Genomic DNA, 18,462 nt, shown 5'->3' with positions numbered 1-18,462 from the left:
AGAGCCTATCGGAGTCACGGAACCAAATGTAAGTGTTGTAGCTCTGCTCCTCTAGGGGAGAGTTTCCCCAGTGAAAGTGTTACAGCTCTGCTCCAGGGGAAGGTTTTCCCCAATGCAAGGGTCACAGCTCTGTTCTGGAAGGGGAGCGTTTCAGGCACCCCAAGCCAAGTCTCCATGCTTTCACCCCATAGCCAAGTAAGTTATGGGAGGCCCCAGGAGGGCAGACCAAAGCTGCAGGCACGTGTATTTGCCTTTCTAGGTCTCTTATTACTCAGCATGATGTCCTCTAGATCATTTTCAAGGCTGCATAGAGTGCTATTGTATCCCACCATTTCTTTACTCCCGTGCTTTAGGTGGGTTCCATGTCCTGGCTGTTGTGAACAGTGACGCAGTGAGCATGGGGTGCAGCTGACTGACATGCTAACCTCATTTCCTCTGGATACACACCAGTAGTGGGACCGCTAGATGACACGCTTATATTTTTAATGTTTTGAGGAACCTCCATGTGGTTTCCATGTCAACACCACCATCACCAGTTCATTGGCATCAAACACATGTACCCTGTGCAGCCATCTCCCTGTCCATCTTTAGAACTTCCCCATCTTCCAAAACGTAAAGCTGTCCAGCTTGGGCTCCTCATGTGGCTCCTCACGCTGGACCCACCTCTGAACTCCCTGCCTGATGATTCAGACAGGTGACTGATTTCTGGCTGTCTTGGGCTCTGCATGCTTGCCCTTGTAAGGGAGGGCACTACCCAAATCAGAGAGATGGCAACCTAAGGCAGTGAAGGAACAGAACATGGGCTGAACATGGTCTGCTCATCCCCGGCTGGAGGAGTAGAGTTTCCACACTGTAAACAGCTTCTCCATCAGCCTGAGGACCCAGGGCCTGGGACAGTCTTGGGGACTGTTCCTTAAGCTCTCCTCCTTGCTCCTACCCCAAGTCTATAAGGCATGTGGAGGCCAGTCCAGTGTCCCCTGTGCTGGACATCCTTCACAGCTTCTCTGCTGGCTGCTCTCTATTCTTCTCAGCCCCACCCACAGCTCTGGGAGTCAGGGCCCTGTGGCCCGCTTCCTTCTGGCCTGGTCGCGGAGCAGAGGCGCCTTGCCTTCTCCCTACCTCCTCCTCTGTACTTTCAGGACAGCTTATTCAATATTAGGTCTTACATGGCTGAAGTTCTGCCCGGGAGCAGATGGTCAGGGTTACAGGCTACAGAAGGACTGTCAGCATCTCTAGGGCTGAAAGCAAGGACAGAGTAGCCATGGCATAGGGGAGAGGGCAGAAAGAGCAGTGACCACAGGAGAGGATGGGGCTGTGCTGAGTAGCGGGGTTGGCTGCAGCCTGGAGAATGGATCAGCAATGAACGTTTAAAGGGGAAAAGAGAGGAGAGGAGGAAGCAGGACCAAGAAGGAAAGGGCAGAGAGATTCTGGCTGAGGAGGTTGAAGGAGGTGGGTGAGGCCAAGGCGAGAGAAAGGTGTGCGGTGGTGCCGCATGCACAGAAACAGGGTCTATGCTATTCCCGCTGGCCCAGTGCCCTGGGGCTTCCTACCCAGGAGGACACATTGACAACCGATGTGTCTACCTACGCAGCAACCTGAAGCTGCACACTGACCAGAAACCCAGCGGTTTGCTGTCCTTCTGGGAGCCCTGAAGGGACTACCAGTCATGACTTACATTTCCTGATTTAAGGAAGTGAATGTTGAAGGTTATTGCTGTGGGTTTTTCATGATGATTTAATCTCAAGTCCAAGAAGCTCGAGCCAGGTTGGGGTAGTGTTTGAGAAAAACAGAGTCCAGCCAGTGAGTTCCTGGATTGGACTTTTTTCTTAACATTTAGATTTTCCAGTAAAACGTCCAGTGGCCTGTTTTCTGAAAGTACTTTAGCTAGTCACTGACTAACTCGGAATGAAACTTCCGAAGAAGCTGTGGTTGCTAGGAAGCCAACTTGAGAAGGGAAGGGGAATCCGGCCTTCGTCATCTTTCCTCGAAGCAAGGTCTCCTTGGGGTAGACAAGGCCCAGCGTTTCTGGAAAGGTTGGGCGAGGGAGCTAGAAAACCACTTTGTACAACTACTGCATTATAGCCCGGGCGTGCTTGGAGCAGGGAAGGTACACACCTCTATCGTAAACGTACACCTCTCAGGCGGATCACCCTTCTCGTGGCAGGTGGGTAACTCCCCTCCCACCCCTCCCAAGTACATCGGGTCTCAGCCCCGTCCCCTGAAGGAGGACGAAGTGATCACCTTTCTCTACACGCGAAGGAGACCACACTTTCCAGCCCTCCGGAGCCACTCAAAAAGAAACCTTTCAGGCGTTTGCGGCTCGGTGGGGCAATTCAGCCCCACAGCTAGACCAAAACCGCCTCCACCGGGCGGAAGTCCCGCCCCGGCCTGCAGGCCCCGCCCTGCCCCTGCCTATCCCTTTGCCTAGGAGGTTGTGCTTTCCGTTAGGTCTTATTTCCCGGGCACGTCCCTACTTCCTGAGCACCCCTGTCCTGGGAGCCGTCTTTCCCCCCGAGCGGCTGTCCAATAGCCGGACCCTGTCCTACCAGGAGCCGCGCCCCCAGAAGCGGGACCCTGTCGGTCCCTGACCCGCCTCCTCATCAAACCCCCGTCCCCCAAACCCCGGCATCCTCCAAAACCCTGAGCCCGTAGGATCCAGAGTGAACCCCGCCCCCAAGACACTGCGTCCCACCCTCCAAATTGGTTGGACCCCGCCCTTCCCTGAGCCACGCCCCCAAAAGCTGGCCCTCGCGGGTCCGAGTCCCGGAGTCCACAACGGCCTGACCCGCCCCTCACCGAGCCCCGCCCCCTAGACCCTGGGTCCCGCCCTACAATGACTGGGTTCCGCCCCCAGGAGCAGGAGCTCCGCTATCGGGGGTCGGACCCCGCCCCTCCCGGAGCCCCGCCCCCGGCCCGGCGACGGCGGTGACCGTTGGTGCTTTCGGCGGGCGCCCGGCGGGAGCAAGCGGCGGCCCGGTAGGTGAGCGGGGCCGGCGCGCCTCCTCGCGCGTCTTTCTTCCCTGGCGCGCGCCCCCGCACGGCCCGGGCTAGTCGGCCTGCGGCGGTGGGGCCGAGTTCGGGCGCCGCCCGCGCCTTCTTTGTTCGCGCGGGACTCCGGGAACTTGCTCGCGCGGCCGGCGGCCGGGGTCCCACACAGGCCCGATGTGCAGGTTCTGCACGGGCCTCAGCCCACAGGACCCGGGTGGGATCTGACCCGGCTCAGAAGCGGGCCCGGCCGGCAGTGAGGGGGATTTAATGTCCAACTCAGCCCACGGGTGCATTGTTTGGGCAGAGACCGTTTCCAAGGGACCCGAACTGAGGAAATGTAGGGCAAGAACGCAGGGCAGCCCACAGCGAGGATTATGGAGTATAGACAGAGGGGCTAGAGCTGTGGAGTATAGACAAGGGGCCTCAGAGCTGTCGAGTGTACACGGAGGGGCTCACACCCGTGGAGGGTAGACAGGGGGCCCCAGACCTGTGGAGTAATGACCAGGATGCAGAACTGTGAATTGTAGACAGGGGACTCAGCTATGGAATGTAGATGGGGGGGCTCAGACCCCTGGAGTGTAGACAGAGAGGCTCTGACCCATAGAATACAAATGGAGGGGCCCAGGCTCCTGGAATGGGCTCAGATCCATGGAGTGTAGATAGAGGGAAAGCTGGTACAAGGGAAGTCATCCTGGGAGTAAAGCCTTGAGCCTACAGTAAGCAACTGGTGTGTGTGTGGGGGTGGGGTGGGGAGAGGAGCAAAATCAATTATGAATCAAGGGATTGTGCTTAAGTTTTAAAAGTTTCTGAAGGAAGCACACTTGTCGGTGTGAAGTTTCTTCTGCAGAAAGACTGGAATAAAAATGTTACACCTTTTTTATTTGGGGCTTCAGGGACACTGTTGAGACAGGGAAACTCATGGGGGTAGAGGGGCATGGCTTAGGTAAGGCTCTGGGGTAGGACCTTGCAATGATGAAGACAGGGAACAGGTACCCAGGAATCTGGGTCTTTAAAAGATGCAAGGCCATTTCTGTGAAGCTTCTTGGAACGTACCCTCAAGGGGACTCAGAAGGAAGGTTGCCTCTGACAGTGAAGAGGAGAGGGAGAGGCTGGAGAGCTGGCAGAGGAGGCCAGCAAATAGCAGAGCTGAGGAAAGGCCCTCAGACTTGGGGTGGCATGTGTGTTCCAGGCTTTGCAGGAGTCAGGCGAAGGCAAGGGTCCATACTGAGAGGACCTAATTGCAGTGCATCACTGAGTGCCAGCTTGTGATGGGAGGCACTTTGTGGTTCTACGTGGCACACAGGAGGGGCCCAGGGTCAAGGACTGGCTCACGTTTTGCCTTATGTTTAGAACAGCAACCTCAAAAGGATGGAATGATGGTGGGTGGTCACAGAGGCGATATTGAGCCTGATGAACCGGCTGCTGCAGTAGGTCCTTTGAGGATCCCAGAAGTGGGAGAGGTTGAGGCTGAGCCCTGTATTTCTAATCCTGTTGCCATTTGACATCTGTATCTGAGACAGAGCCAGCATGCAGGTCCCATCTGGCCAAGGCAGAGTGATGCCTTACTTGTGGGCTCCCTGCCTTGCTTTGGCAGCAAGTGCACCATGATGGTATGGGGTGGCCGAGGGCCCTTAACGGTGGTGTGTGTGTGTGTGTGTGTGTGTGTGTGTGTGTGTGTGTGTGTGTGAGAGAGAGAGAGAGAGAGAGAGAGTGAGAGAGAGAGAGAGAGAGAGAGAGAGAGAGAGAGTTAGAGTTTGCTGGAAACCTTGCAAACATTTACTTACTAGTCAGCACTTGCTTTAGTTTCGTATTGAGCTGTTGCAGAGACTTGAATTTAGTGGCTTAAAACAACAGTTTATTCTTCATGGTTCTGGATGCCAGAAGTCTCACTGGCCACGTGTCCTCCGGGGCTCAGGGAGAATCTCCTAACTTCTCATGTCAGGTGGACCCTCATCTCATCCCTGGGCTCAGGGCTTGGTTCCAGCATCATGTGACCTCCTCTATTGTAAGCCTCCCTCTGCCTTGGTCTTTGAGGACATTGAGGGTTGCCAGGAGATCCAAAGTTCTCAGTTTACATCTGCAAAGCTCCTGGTATGTTTGCCCCTTCTCACTGAAGAACAGCTGTGTCCTGCATCTTCCCCAGGGTGGGACCCAGGGATCTACCCAAGGGTCCCACCCACCAAGGACTGCAGTAGTTTGTGGTGGCACTGCCCTGTGGAAGTGTTTCTGGATGCACGCCCAGTTATAAGAGGGTGCAGTGTCCATTGGTTCTTTCTCTTTAGGGAGGTGGGGCTCCTACTCCTTCAGCAGGCCAGTGAAACAACAGTCTCCAGAAGTCTGCTCAGTAGTAGCCTGTAACCCCGGCACTCAGGAGGTTGAGTCAGGAGGATGATGGGTTGGATGCTGGAGCCTGGGTCAAGTGAGACGGCTCAAAACAAAAATCACTGGGCTAGAGAGATGGCTCAGTGGTTGAGATTGTGTACTGCTCACGCAGAGGACCCATGTTGTTTCCAGAACCCGCCTTGGACAGCTCACAACTCCCTTTAGATAGAGTTCCTGAGGAACTAATGCCTCTGGCCTCCTAAGGCTCTGGAATTCATGAGCATATACATGTAGTTAAGAAAACAATCTTTCTGGGTATGGTGGCACATACCTTTAATCCCAGCACTGGGGAGGCAGAGGCAGGCGGACCTCTGAGTTCGAGGCCAGCCTGGTTACACATTGAGTTCCAGGACAGCCAGGACTACACAGGGAAACCCTGTCTCCAAAACAAAACACACACACACACACACACACACACACACACACACACACACACACACACACACACACGCACACACGAAATCAACCCCCTCAAAAAACAAACAAACAAACCCAGAATCGTTAAAAAAGCCCCCAGACTTCAAATTCCAAAGTAAACAAGCTCAAATATGCACTTTGCGTCTGATTTTCAGGGGCTACTGTTTTTAGAAGTGCCCAGTTTCTCCCATGGAGAAGTCACTTGTTCCAGGCAGGAACAAACCTGGTTAGTGACCCCACTCAATGTCATTTGTCCTTTGTTTTCTTTTCTTGTTCTCTTATGACCGCACTGTCCCAGCTTTGTAATAAGGACATCCCCATGTGTTCCCTTCCTTGTTCAGGCAGTTACATACATGTGCACACACTGTATGCTACATGCATATGTTTTGTACATCACTCATCTATCTCTGAGCCATAGTCTTAGTTTTCCTTCCATGACACCGGTTTGTTGGGAACTAACCCATGGGTTTAAATTCAACAGTGGCATTCTGTGCCACTTACCTAGCCCCAGAGGGGCCACCCTAGGTGGGTGGGGTCTTCAGGTCTCTCTGCACATTCTCCCCCATGTCCCGTATTTTAAAAAAGATACTTTTGTGTGTGTATGACTATTTTACCTGCATGTATGTTTGTGAACCATGTGCATTCCTGTCAGATCCCCTAAGCTGTGGTTATGGGTGGTCGTTGGTGACCATTAAGTGCTGGAATTGAGTCAAGAGCCCTTAAACACTGAGCCATCTCTCCATACCCCTTTCTGTAGTGGGGCCTCTTGCTTAAACTAGCCGCCATCACTGAGCTGAGCAAGGACTTGCAGAACAGCTCCCATCATGCACTTATGGGTCGATCTTGCTGTCACTGGTGTACCCAAACTGGATTTCATTACATCCTCGTGTTAGTCTACCCCCGCAGCTGGTGGTATTGAAAGACCCTGCTCCAGTCTGTTGTGACGTCCCAAGATCTGCACAGAGCTGTCACCTGGGCTTGTCTGCTGTACTGCTCTGTATTGGGTTCCTGTGTGATCTCAGATCCATCCTTGTTTTGTTAAAACTATTCTTTTTGGTAGCTAAGAAACGTAACTGAGAGCCTTTCCTCTTGATTTTGAAGCCATCCTTCTTACCGTCTAGTTCCTTTTTAGTTTAGCTGGGTATAGAATCCTAGACAGCTATGCTTCTGTGCTTTGTGCAGTTGGTGCAGGGGGACAGTTGTGAAGGAACTGTAGTAAAGTTAGCTAGGAACAGGAGAGCAAGGTGCCCCCAGGATGGGGAAGCTCAGGCTCCTTGGGTGGGACTATGGGCACCAGGGAACGAATGGCCTTGTCTCTTTATAGTTAGGCTTGTCAGAGAAAATAGTGCTGCATAGTACTTGAGACGCTGGAATGCCAAAAAGCTCTTTGTCTTTTATGCAGCATCTAAGATGTGAATGTCTCAGGTTTTTGTTTGTGGAATCAGTCAACTCTCTTCAAAGACTTACTTTGCACAGGTTTAAATACCACAAACAGGAATAAATGTCAAATAGAGATAAAATGGAAAGAGCAAATAAAAATAAAATGGAAAAATTGGGGTGGTTTACTCTTAAATATTTCAAAGATTTGGAACTGGTGTGTGTTTCTGGGGTCAGAATTGCCACTGCAGAGCCGCTGACAGTGAGGACCCATGTCCTGATGAGCTGTGGCCTCTGCATCATGTCCTATCACTTTCTCGAAACTCAGGAGCCTAGGTTGGTGCCCAGAGCCAGAGGAATGAGTTGACAAATGGCCTCTGCCTAGCAGACTGTGGGCCAGGGTGGCATCCATTCCCAGGGCCAGCCCTGGTCTCAACCGGCCGTGGGGTCTCATGGAGTAGTGATGGAGGCTAGCTACCTCCTCTGCTGATTCTTGGGTCAATGTGCTGCTGCTATTGCATTTGAAGGTCTTCGACCTCTGGCAGGTGGACCCCATGCAGTCAGGTCCTCATTGGCTCCTCTTATGGCTCATGGCTCTCTTCCCTGCCCCGAGAATTGGGTCCTCTACCTGTGTGGGCACTGCAGAAATGGGCACTGCTGGTTTCTGCAGTTCGACAGTGGAGAATCCCAGGAGACCAAGGGTAGTGCCCATTCCCGTGTTTCCTCACCCCTGCAGTGACACAGTTCTCTCGCCCCACTTCTGCTGGGATCCTGTGAGTAGCTGGAGGCGCTGTCTGCTTGCAGACGATGGGATCTCTACCACCTTTTGGATCTCTAAGTGTGCTAGTCCTTGGTAACCTTGCACTTACATTTCTTTTATATTGGCAGCTTGTATATCTTTGTTTCCATGAATAGGCTAGCCTTTGGGTTTTGCTAGTTGTGAACTTCATATCATGAAAGATTATAGTTGCTCAAAGACTAGAAAAGCAAACCTTTTGCATTTTGAGATAACATCTTTGCTGCTAAATCTGAAAAAAGGTAAGTGTGAGTTGAGCTTTGCCTGGAGGCAGCCTCTGGACATCCTATGTTCCTGGTCTTCTCTCTTCTGGGGTCCCTGGGTGTGCAGCAAGTCCTGGCTCTACTTTCTATGGGAAACACTGCTCTTTGGGTCCTGGCAGCTTAGCTGGTACTTGGAGGGTGCAACAGAGCTGAGCACTTGTGAGTCCTCTGGGGACGGGCTGTGAAAGCCACCCATGATGATTATACCCTGTCTCCTGAGGCCCAATATCTAAGCTCAGCCAGCATTTGAAGCTTGTTTCATGTGACAGCTGTGACATTAGCCTAGCTGCGTTGCCTCTGATCCCTCTGCCTGTCAGTATTCCTCGCTGTGATGATAGTATGTATTTGGAGAAGTGGAGCAGGCCAAAGGTGGATGTCTTCACGTTCTTCTCTACCATCCCTACTTCTTTCTCCTTTGAAACGTTTTAATCTAAGATGAACTCAGATTCACTATTGAAAGGAATTCTTTTTTTTTTTTTTTTTTTTTTTTTTTTTTTTTTTTTTTTTTGGTTTTTCGAGACAGGGTTTCTCTGTGTAGCTTTGCGCCTGTCCTGGAACTCACTTGGTAGTCCAGGTTGGCCTCGAACTCACAGAGATCCGCCTGGCTCTGCCTCCCGAGTGCTGGGATTAAAGGCGTGCGCCACCACCGCCCGGCTTGAAAGGAATTCTTAATGCCTAAGTTCTGTGCTGCCACTTAGCAATGGATTAAATCTTTGGTATTAAGATTGACTGGGATAGGGAGAAAAAGGCTTGCTATGCAAGAGCAGAATTAAGGCATCTGTGTGGTCCAATATTTGATCTCAGGTTTCTTGGAGCCTAAACTGTTGAAACCATTACAGAGACCCCGGAGGAACCCTGCCTGATGAAGAGCATGGGAGGGGATCGACACTATGCTTACTGGGCCAGGCAGCGCTGCCCCATCAGCCCCTGGGCACACTGACAGTGCAGTGGCTGCTAAGCTCCTCTCAAACACATTGGGGACATGAGCTGCCAAGGACTTCCAGCAGACTCTGAGAACTGTCTTTGAGTGGAGATCGGGAACCATGGTGTGTCCAAATTCATTTCTTCATTGGTCAGTGTGATTAGTAGACTTGATGATGAGACCTTAAGCTGTCAGGTGGCTGTCCAGTGGTGGTCACTCCCAGCCAGTTCTTCGGCTTTCTTGTTGGAACAGCTCCGATGTTGCAGCCTGGCTCCCCTGTCATCCTGTCACAGGCTCCGTTTTAGGGAACCTGTCTGAAAACACCTACCCATGCTTGGCCACCTAGCAATGCTGTTGTGTGTGTGTGTTTATAGTGGAGTGCTGGCAGATCAAAGGATTTTCATTTTGTGTTCTCTGTGACATTGGTCATCCACGACTGAACAGGCAGCTTGTCCCCAGCACAGCAGCTTACACAGCATGCTTCTGTGGTCAGGGCTCACACAGGTGGGATCTAGCTGTCAGTCCTAGCTGTGGTGGGGGGAGCTTCCAAGGTTCACCTGTGGCAGTTGCTGGCCCCAGAAGATCCTCTTCCAAGGTTGCTAATACAGCTGCTGGCAGACTTCCCATCTTGTTGGCTCCCTGTCATGTGGGTGTCTAGTTAGGGAAGCTCACAACCCGCCATCTCCCTTAGAGTGAGACAGAAGGGAGAGGCAAGACAGAAGCCATGGTCCTTTTGTAACCTAACCTCGGAGGTGACACCTCATCACTTTTGCCTTGTTTTAGTACTTGGAAGGGAGTCACTAGGTCCATTTTCATCCAAGGCAAGAATACTATTAAGGCAGGATGAGTAAGAGGCCTATTGATGGACATCTCAGAGGCCGCCTCTCCCTGCCAATTGCTGGTCCCCGGCCCTTATCCTATATACAGAATATGTTCCCTATGGCCCTTCCACGGCAGTAGCAGGTCCGAATCTAGCACTTGAGTTGGTTTTGATGCAGATGAGAGCCTGACTAAAGCCCCTGGAGAAGAGCTGGTCTCCATCTATAGAATAAACTGAAAGGATAAGCTGTCAGCCCACCAGGCCATACCCAGGACAAATGTCAGCTGAAGCCACCACCACTGCAGGCCTTCCTGCTCAGTGGGAAGAAGAATGGAGACGAGTTAGGGTCAGAGCTGTGGCCACCCTGAAGCCTGGACTGGCAATGGCTGCAGGTTCCTTGTTAAACCTCAAGACCGCAATATCCCTCCGAGTCTGGTCTCTCCTCCTGGAATGTGCTCTTCCTGCAGCTCAGACACTCCTTGCCTGCTTCCTGTTAGGAGGGTTTGCAGGATCCAATGCCCACTGTCCTCCTGAGGCCCTCTGCCCTTTTAGTTCCATCTGGTAGTGTTTCTGATGCCATTGTTTTCTTAGAAACTTGATGGCTCTCTGGATCTCCTTGTTGGCACTCCATATGACCTGAGTCATGGCCTGCGAGATAATCCCTGTTCACACTGTTTGATGTGGAATCATGCCCCTCAGTTTTCCTGGGAGTCCTCTTTTCCCAGAGGCCTTTTAGAGGGACTCTGTCTGTCTTGTTTATACTCTGGCTGTCTTGTTTAGTCCATGTACTTCACTAGCTGGCTTTCACAAGCAGGGACTCTGGAACATTAGGTGCTATGGGACGGTGACTGCTCAGAGTAGGACTGGATGTCAGGATGTGTTTATAGGAGGGTGTGGATTGGGGAGACAGATGCAGGTGAGTGTTCCAGGGAGTGGTAAACCTAGTGTGCTGAACAGGAAACTGGGAGTTGTCCTCCTCCTTCCTCCTCGAGTCCTTTAGATTTCTTTGGCATAACTGGGCTTTAGCAGGGGCTTCCTGCCTGCCTTGCTGAGAGACCTGTGCGGTGCATGCCCCTCCGTTGGTTATTTATCTGACTGAGGTGCTGTCTGCTCTGCTGAACCTTGGGACAGCTAGAGAGACAGTGCTGTATGCATGTGCCCGTCTTATAGGGTGACCAGTACAGGTAACCTGGCAGGGAGCAAGGAGTGGTCCTGACCCCAGCCACAAAGTGCTGTGCTTCCGTCCAACTGGGAGAGCTCGTGTGTCCCAGGCTGGTCATCCTCACAGCACTTGTTAGGGGGTTGGATTGGGCTGGGCACAGCATAATGGTTTCCTTTCCTGGAGGATGGACGGCCCTGTCGCTGTGGGCAGCTGGGAAATGTGCCAGGGTGTTTGCCAGTCCTCTGGTGTTTGGTTTCCTTCTGAATGTGTGCTCATCGGGCTCCCGAGTGATTGATATAGATATGTGTGTGGTCGGTGGACTTCATGGCTTGAGCCTGTGTGAAGTCATCATGGAGGGGAGCAGACGGTGGAGCAGAGCTTACTTCATGGAGCCAGGAAGTGAAAGACAGGCAGGAAGGAGCTGGGGTTCCAGTACTCCTTCAAGGGCACACCATGTCTCATTATTTTCCTGTTGCTGAGATAGAATAACTGACAGAAGCAATTCCAGGGAGGAGAAGTTAACTCTAGCCCGTGGTTGGTTTAAGGGAATCCAGTCCAGCGTGGTGTGGAAGGCATGGTGACTGGGGCATCATTGGTGGTGGGAGTTAGCAGGACAGATGGTTATATCTGTGCAGATCAGGAGGCCAGAGCTCAGGCTGGAACTGGACCAGGCTAATTCTCAGGGTCTGCTCCCCAGTGACCCTCTTCCTCCAGTTAAGTTCCACACCTTAAAGGTTTCACAACCTCCCAAAACAGCACCACTGGCCGGAGATCAAGTGTTCTAAATAAAGGCTGTTGGTGACATTTCACATCCAAACCTTACCAGATCTTGATGCCCTAGCTTCCTCTAGTCAGCCCTGCCTCCTAAGGGTTCCTCCACTTCCCAGTGGAGTGTGGAACAACCCTTTCTCTGGCTCAGCAGCTTCTGGTAGAGCTCTTCCTCTGAGGGTGGGGATGTGCCTTGCCCTCTAGATCATGGGGCACCCTGCTAAAGGCCCTGCCATAGACATCTCCCTTTCTGTCACTGTAGCAAAAATACCCAACACTGGGGTACTCAATAAGGTAAAAAAAATTGTGTAACTCTCCAAATTTGACTAGCCCTTTCTGACTGGCCCCTGGTCAGTCTCATGGCCATGGTGATCTAGCACCACAGAGTAGGAACACAAGCAAGAGGAAGCCAGCAGGGAGGGGCCAAACATACCCTTTCAAACAGCCTGCTCTGGTGGGAACTAACCCACTCCTGTGAGACCAGCATTACCACTTTTACAGGGTAGGCCTAATGTGTTCAATGTCCCGTTACTTTTAAATACTGATGCATCGGTGAATTAATGCGAGTTTGAGGGGGACAAGTCTCATTCAGCATGTTACGAGTATACCAGGGGCCCGTGTGATTTGAGCTTCTGATAGTGGCCCTGGGAGTGGGAGATGGGAAGAGTGTTCCAAGAAGTGGGTGCAGGTGAGGTGGGTAGGTGATGAGGAGTGGAGCTAGCATGTTTCTGCCCTCAGCTTGGTGCCTTCTTTCTTCGATTCTCTGCACGGACCTGTGGCTCCCTGAGTGCGCTCTGCAGGTGGGCCCTGGTTGTCCCTGTTGGTTCTCTCCTGCCTGGCATGGAGAAAGCTTTCGTGTCCATGTGTGGGACAGATGTGGGCACAGCAACCCGCTCCTTCCAGTGAAGCTGTTTGAGGTGCCTCTGGGAAAGCAGGCAGGACATGCTGACTGAGAAGGCAGCCTTCAGAAAGGGAACAGGGAGTCTTTAGAAAGGCAGACGGGGATACTCGACTTCCCTGAGGCATTTGGGCATGTCTCACTAGGATACTGGGGCATCCAGGCAGATGACATTTGCCAGGGCTTTGTAGAGCATTGTGGGTGCTTATTGGATTCTTGGTACTCAGTCCTTGACTAGGCACTCACATCCTTGGGCCAACCTGTGGACAGTTTATACAGGCCACCAGTCTATTTAGTGTTTCTAGGGAGTGGCCATGAGGAATCTGGCCACCTCTCTGCTGATGCCTGTGTGAGGACATTGGGCTGGGCAGGGTTCCCCCACAGTGGTCCACCTGTCCCCTGAGACCAGAGCTGGTCCCTTCAGTGCAGATGATGAATCTGGACAGATGGAGAAGACTAACTAGAGATTGCAGTAATCTGAGCAGGACAGAGTCATCTGGATGCCTGCAGGTCCAGCTGTGCTCATTCACACAGGTGCCTGGTGGGAGGTGTGGCCAGCCCGGTGCGTTAGTGGGCTGGACCTGGAGCCTTTGGTCATGTGGGTGTGGCGGCTGAAGTTCTGTGTCCTCTCAGCTTAAGTGTTGTCTGTGGCACATTCTTGTCCTTTTGCTCTAATGTTTTATGGGGCACTTTCCATGTTCCCTGTTCTCTGCTCAGAACTTTTGAGCTCACAGCTCCTTGTCCATCTTTGGCTCTGGGAAATGACCTACTAACTTCTGAACCTCCCTACCCACCATTGGCCCCCACTAATCATTACTCTCCCAGGATCCAAGCCACCAGCAGCTCATTTAGAGACTGGATAGAACTAATGGGGTCCCTTGGTGTCTTGTCCTAACACTACAGCCTATGTTCCTTGAGTTGCAGGGTAGGGTGGGGCCCTCTTTTTCTTTTAATAGCTACATGATCCCTCCCATTATTCTCTGGGTTTCTTTTTCGTAGCTCCTCCTCCTTTAAAAAGTCAAACAAGGCCAGACATCCTACCAGATGCTGGCACCTGGCTTCAATTTCAGCTGTGGCCAGGGTTTACTGAATAGAATTCTCCATTCACCCAAACCTACAATTTAAGTTGGACATCCCCAAACATACCCTTGAGGTAGGGGCCCTCCTGTCCCCTTGCAGACAAAGCCAGCTCGTGTTTCATCCTCCTGTGTAGCTCAGGGACAGGGCCCCAAGCCTTTATGGTTCCCCTTGCTCTGCTGTATGCTGTGGATGGCCACCATTCAGCCCCATGTTTTGGGCTTAGGAGATGTTCTATTGTGGTGGTCTGCCATTGTTTGGATAACTTTATCTTGGGGTGGTACTTTCTGGAATCTGCATGTCCTTGACAAGGTTTTAGGGGTGCTCTCTTAGGGGCCCTTATGGGCTGGCTGCCTTCCTCTGACATCTGGGGAGCTGGCCCTGTCTCTGAGGATGTTTGGACTCTGCTGGGACTGAGGTGTTGGGCATTCTTTCGGGAGATAAGTGTATAGGGGACCAGTCATGGAAAATCCCTGGGGATGAGGTCAGCTGGGACCCCTGCCTAGAGGCTGAGCAGGAGAAGGGGAGAGAGAAGAGAGACTGTCACAGAGGGAGGCCAGCCATGAGCTGGAGCCGGAAGGGAAGGGAGAGGCAGCTTTCAGAGGTCTGGGAGCACAGTGAGGGGACCCTGGTGTAAAGGACTTAAGAGGGGACCCAGGGCCCTATGGTGGGTGGGATGCCTTGTGGCAGAGGCAGTGCCGGACAGCCATGTGACTTGGAAAGCTTGGTGGGGCAGCTTGAGGCCCTGGGGCCTGAATTTCCTAAGGAGGCTGATGCATGTATAGGGGAGAAGAGGTCCAGAGGGGACAGGAGGAGAGGAAGGGGAGGGGAGGGAGGCTTTGTAAGGTATGTAGCTTGTGAGTTGATAGCAAGTGGGGTTGGTTGGTTGGTTTGTTTGTCAAGGCAGGATTTCTCTGTGTAGCCCTGGCTGGCCTCGAACTCAGAGATCTGCCTGCCTCTGCCTCTGCCTCCCAAGTGCCGGGACTAAAGGTGTACACCACCACTGCCCAGCTGTAGCACATTTTTAAGGGAGAGCTCAGAGTGGGGGCTTGGAGTTCAGTTGGACAGAAGTTGGGTCCTTAAGGAGAAGAAGCAGACAGGAGATTCCTTAGTAGGTGAAGGACTCCCTGGTTGAGAGCAGCTGGGTTGCCACTGCCTTTGGGAATAATTCATGAAGCAGCAAGTGTCAGAAGTCAATGGTGTCCTCTAGAGCAGAGGCCTTGTGGCCCCCTGGTCTGTGGGCTGAGAGGTCTTCACATAAAGAGCTATTTTTTCTCACCTTGCTGCTCTGGGCCTTGCTTGGTGACAACCATGTGGCTTAAAAACCTGCTGGATCCTACTTCTATCCTGTGTTCTCATGGATCCAGATCCAGGTCTGCCAGGGTCAGGAAGATGGACGGGTAGGAGGACAGGCCTGGGTCTCCATAAGGTTCTTCAGGAAGGGCCTAGGAGTGGGGTTGGTATTAGGCTGCTGCAGTAATTGGGAGGCCAGGGACCATCATCTTGAACCTGTAGGGTGTTGCCACTGGGACAGCTGTTGGTATTTGGTGGGTGCCTGATGTAGAAGTTGGTGTAGGTGGTGCCAGGTGGGGGTTTGACAGCCACAGGTCTTGCTGGGTGGGGGTAGAGATATGATTGCTGTGGGGAAGGGCAAGAGATGGACGGGGGTCTGCTGGGGGTAGGTCCCTGTTAGAGAATGTGGCTTGGCGGCACCTGTGCTGATGAGGTTGGGCTCTGCGGAGGGCCTGTCTCAGGCCCAGTCAGTGCCTTCTGTGTTCATGGACTCTTGTCTAGAGAAGCCAGGGGTTTCTTGGCCCCAGAGGAAGACAGCCTGGTGCCGCAGCTCTCTGGTCCTGGAGCAGTTTGCAGGGGTGACTGACCTTCACAGTGACACCATGGTCAGTACTGTTCCAGGCAGACATCCTGTGCTGTGACCCCTGCAGTCCCTTGTGTTTGCTTCTGGAGCTGCCCAAACAAGAAACTATAAGGCTGTGGCTTTACAGCTTGCCTTGTGGTGACCCGTGGCTCTGGTGACCTGGCTGAAGTCATGGTGTCACAGGGCTGATTCTTCCTGGAGGCTTTGTTGCCTCCATCTTCTGTCCTGGGCCCTACCCTGTCTCCCCATCTCAGCATCCTTAACATCAGCTCATTGGCCATGCTTTGTGGCTGGAGAGGGGACGTGGATGAGTTGTGGGCATTACAGTGCAAATGTGTTAGAGGCACAGTTCTGCTCAGCACTCCCCAGAGAGGATCCAGTGAGATCTTGTTTTTTTTTTAATCTCAGCATCCTTAACATCAGCTCATTGGCCATGCTTTGTGGCTGGAGAGGGGACGTGGATGAGTTGTGGGCATTACAGTGCAAATGTGTTAGAGGCACAGTTCTGCTCAGCACTCCCCAGAGAGGATCCAGTGAGATCTTGTTTTTTTTTTAATTTATCTATTTTTATTTTATCAATGTTTTGCCTGCCTGTATGTATGTTTGTGTGAGTGTGAGGGTGTTGCATCCTGGAGTTACAGACAGCTGTCAGCTGCCATGTGAGTGCTGGGAATTGAACCCAGGTCCTTTAAAAGAGCAGTCAGTGCTCTTAACCACTGAGCCATTTCTCCAGCCCCCAGTGAGATCTTAAAACAGCTTCTTGGTCATCTTCAGTGTGGAGTGGAACCCAGGGCCTCTCATATGCTAATCATTCTCTAGATGGAATTGTACTCCCAGCTCCAATATGTACATCTTATTATTGAATATACATATATTTATACATAGTTAAATTATGAATATCATCACTTGTATATTAAATGATGCCATATTTTATAGATAAATTGTTCTTTCTTCGCTCCTGTGTATCAAAAGTAATTCTACTCAAACATGCATCCTGTGTACCCTTGCCCTCCCTGTTGGGACCATCCCTGCAGTCTCCTGGTGCTCTTCCATGGCCTCTCACTGTTTAGCCTTGGTTGTCTGTGAATCATTTAGAATCTGTTCACAGTTCTGTTACTGGAAACTATCTTAAGACACAAGAATGTCTTAAGAGAGTAATTAATTCAGCAACGTGTTCTGCAAATACCAAGCTCACTATTGTAGTGTGGATCATCACACTCCAACCTCTACTGTATTGCCTTTTCTTCCAGACATAGGGTCTCCTAATAGCCCAGGCTGACCTCAACCTTCTGGAGCTCCCCTTCCTCAGCCTTCTGAGTGTGGTGGTTATAGATATATGCGTGTTGATATCTATTTATGTGTGTGTGGTTTATGTGTGTGTATGTGTTTGTGCATGTTCAGGCACACAGGCATGTATGTCTGTGCATGTGGAGCATATGGAGGCCAGTTGTGCTTGCTCTCTCTGTCTCTGTCTCTGTCTCTCTGTCTCTCTCTGTCTCTCTCTGTCTCTCTCTGTCCCTCTCTGTCTCTGTCTCTGTCTCTGTCTCTGTCTCTCTCTCTCTCTCTCTCTCTCTCTGTATGTGACAAGGTCTTACTCTGTATCCGTGGCTGCCCTTGAACTCACAGTCTGCCTGCCTCTGCTTCCTGAGTGTTGGCCTTAAATGTATAGGCCCCCACATCTGGCTTCAGCCTTATTTTTGAGACAGGCTTCTCACTGAGCCTAGCTTCTCAGTTAGGCTGCATTGCCTTGCCCATAGCCCCTAGTACCCTGTCTCTTCCCCCAGTACTGCAGTCCCAGGCAGGCACTGCTTTGCCCACTTTTTATGTAAGTGCTAGGCGTCAAACTCAGTTCCTCATGTCTGCACAGCAAGTGCTTTACCAACTGAAGCACCTCCGCAGCCCTGTGTTGTTTTTAAAGATAATCCCGAAAGAGTCTTAGGCAGTAGAGTTCTCAGAGCATTAGACACCCATCCAAGCGATGCCTGCATGCTGGGACAGTGCCTGCCTGCCTCCACTGGAGGGAAAGGGTCCTTGTGCCTTTGCTGGCTGTGTAGACAATGTGGGTTATGTCCATACTTGCTTTTCTTTTGGGAGCCTGGAGTTGTGATACATGTTTTACAGAGGACACCAGTGGTAGTGACAACCCTGGACTCCGAGTCTCTGCTGGGCCCCTGCTTGGGCATTTCACAAGTGCATGTTGTCACAGCTCCTTGCTAGAGGGACTTAAGTGTGCCCTTGTGATTCCCTCGGGAGAAGATTCTAGAAGCTCATGCCTGGTTTCTTGGGCATCCCTGTGTATCTTTTCCCTCTGCTGATTTTGTCTTGAGTCCCTTCATTGTAATGAATCTTAACCTGTATGTGCCTCTGTGCTGAGTCCTGGGAGTCCTGGGAGTCCTGTGGATCACTGTCCTGGGTGGTGTGTGGGACCCTGACACGGGTCTGTTGTTTAACCTTTTTTTAAGTTTACAGTTCATTTAGTGGCAACTGGTAATCACAGAATTTTTCCTACAATGGCTCCATATTCTTTAGAGTAAAGTAGCTACACTTTCACTATCTTAAGGCTGATTAAAAAATACCCTCAAGGAGCTGGGAGAGATGGCTCAGCCATTAAAGGCTAAGGCTCCCAGCCAAAAGGACAGAAATACCTAGAATCTCAGGCCTGGATTTTAATGACAACCAGTACTTGGTGAAGTCATGCCCCCTGGAATAAGTCAGA

At 51.7% G+C, this 18,462-nt stretch overlaps 1 protein-coding gene across 5 annotated transcripts in view; it reads left to right on the top strand.

Moving 5' to 3' along the window:
- Positions 1-2,838: 2,838 nt before the first annotated feature.
- Rgs12 (regulator of G protein signaling 12) overlaps positions 2,839-18,462 on the top strand; it is a 103,957-nt gene continuing 88,333 nt past the window's right edge. For 3 of the 5 annotated variants that reach the window (XM_052736141.1, XM_052736139.1, XM_052736143.1), the window contains exon 1: positions 2,842-2,976. The gene's annotated coding sequence lies outside the window, so the exon portion shown is untranslated. Of the gene's footprint in view, positions 2,977-18,462 lie in introns of all 5 variants that reach the window. The other 2 variants (XM_052736142.1, XM_052736140.1) reach the window with 2 other exon arrangements.

This window comes from Peromyscus californicus, unplaced genomic scaffold, assembly GCF_007827085.1.
Source record: "Peromyscus californicus insignis strain IS unplaced genomic scaffold, ASM782708v3 Scaffold_13__1_contigs__length_99412109, whole genome shotgun sequence".
Classification (NCBI taxonomy): Eukaryota; Metazoa; Chordata; class Mammalia; order Rodentia; family Cricetidae; genus Peromyscus; species Peromyscus californicus.
Note: the sequence above shows the minus strand (reverse complement) of the source record. Positions and strands in the feature narration are given on the sequence as shown.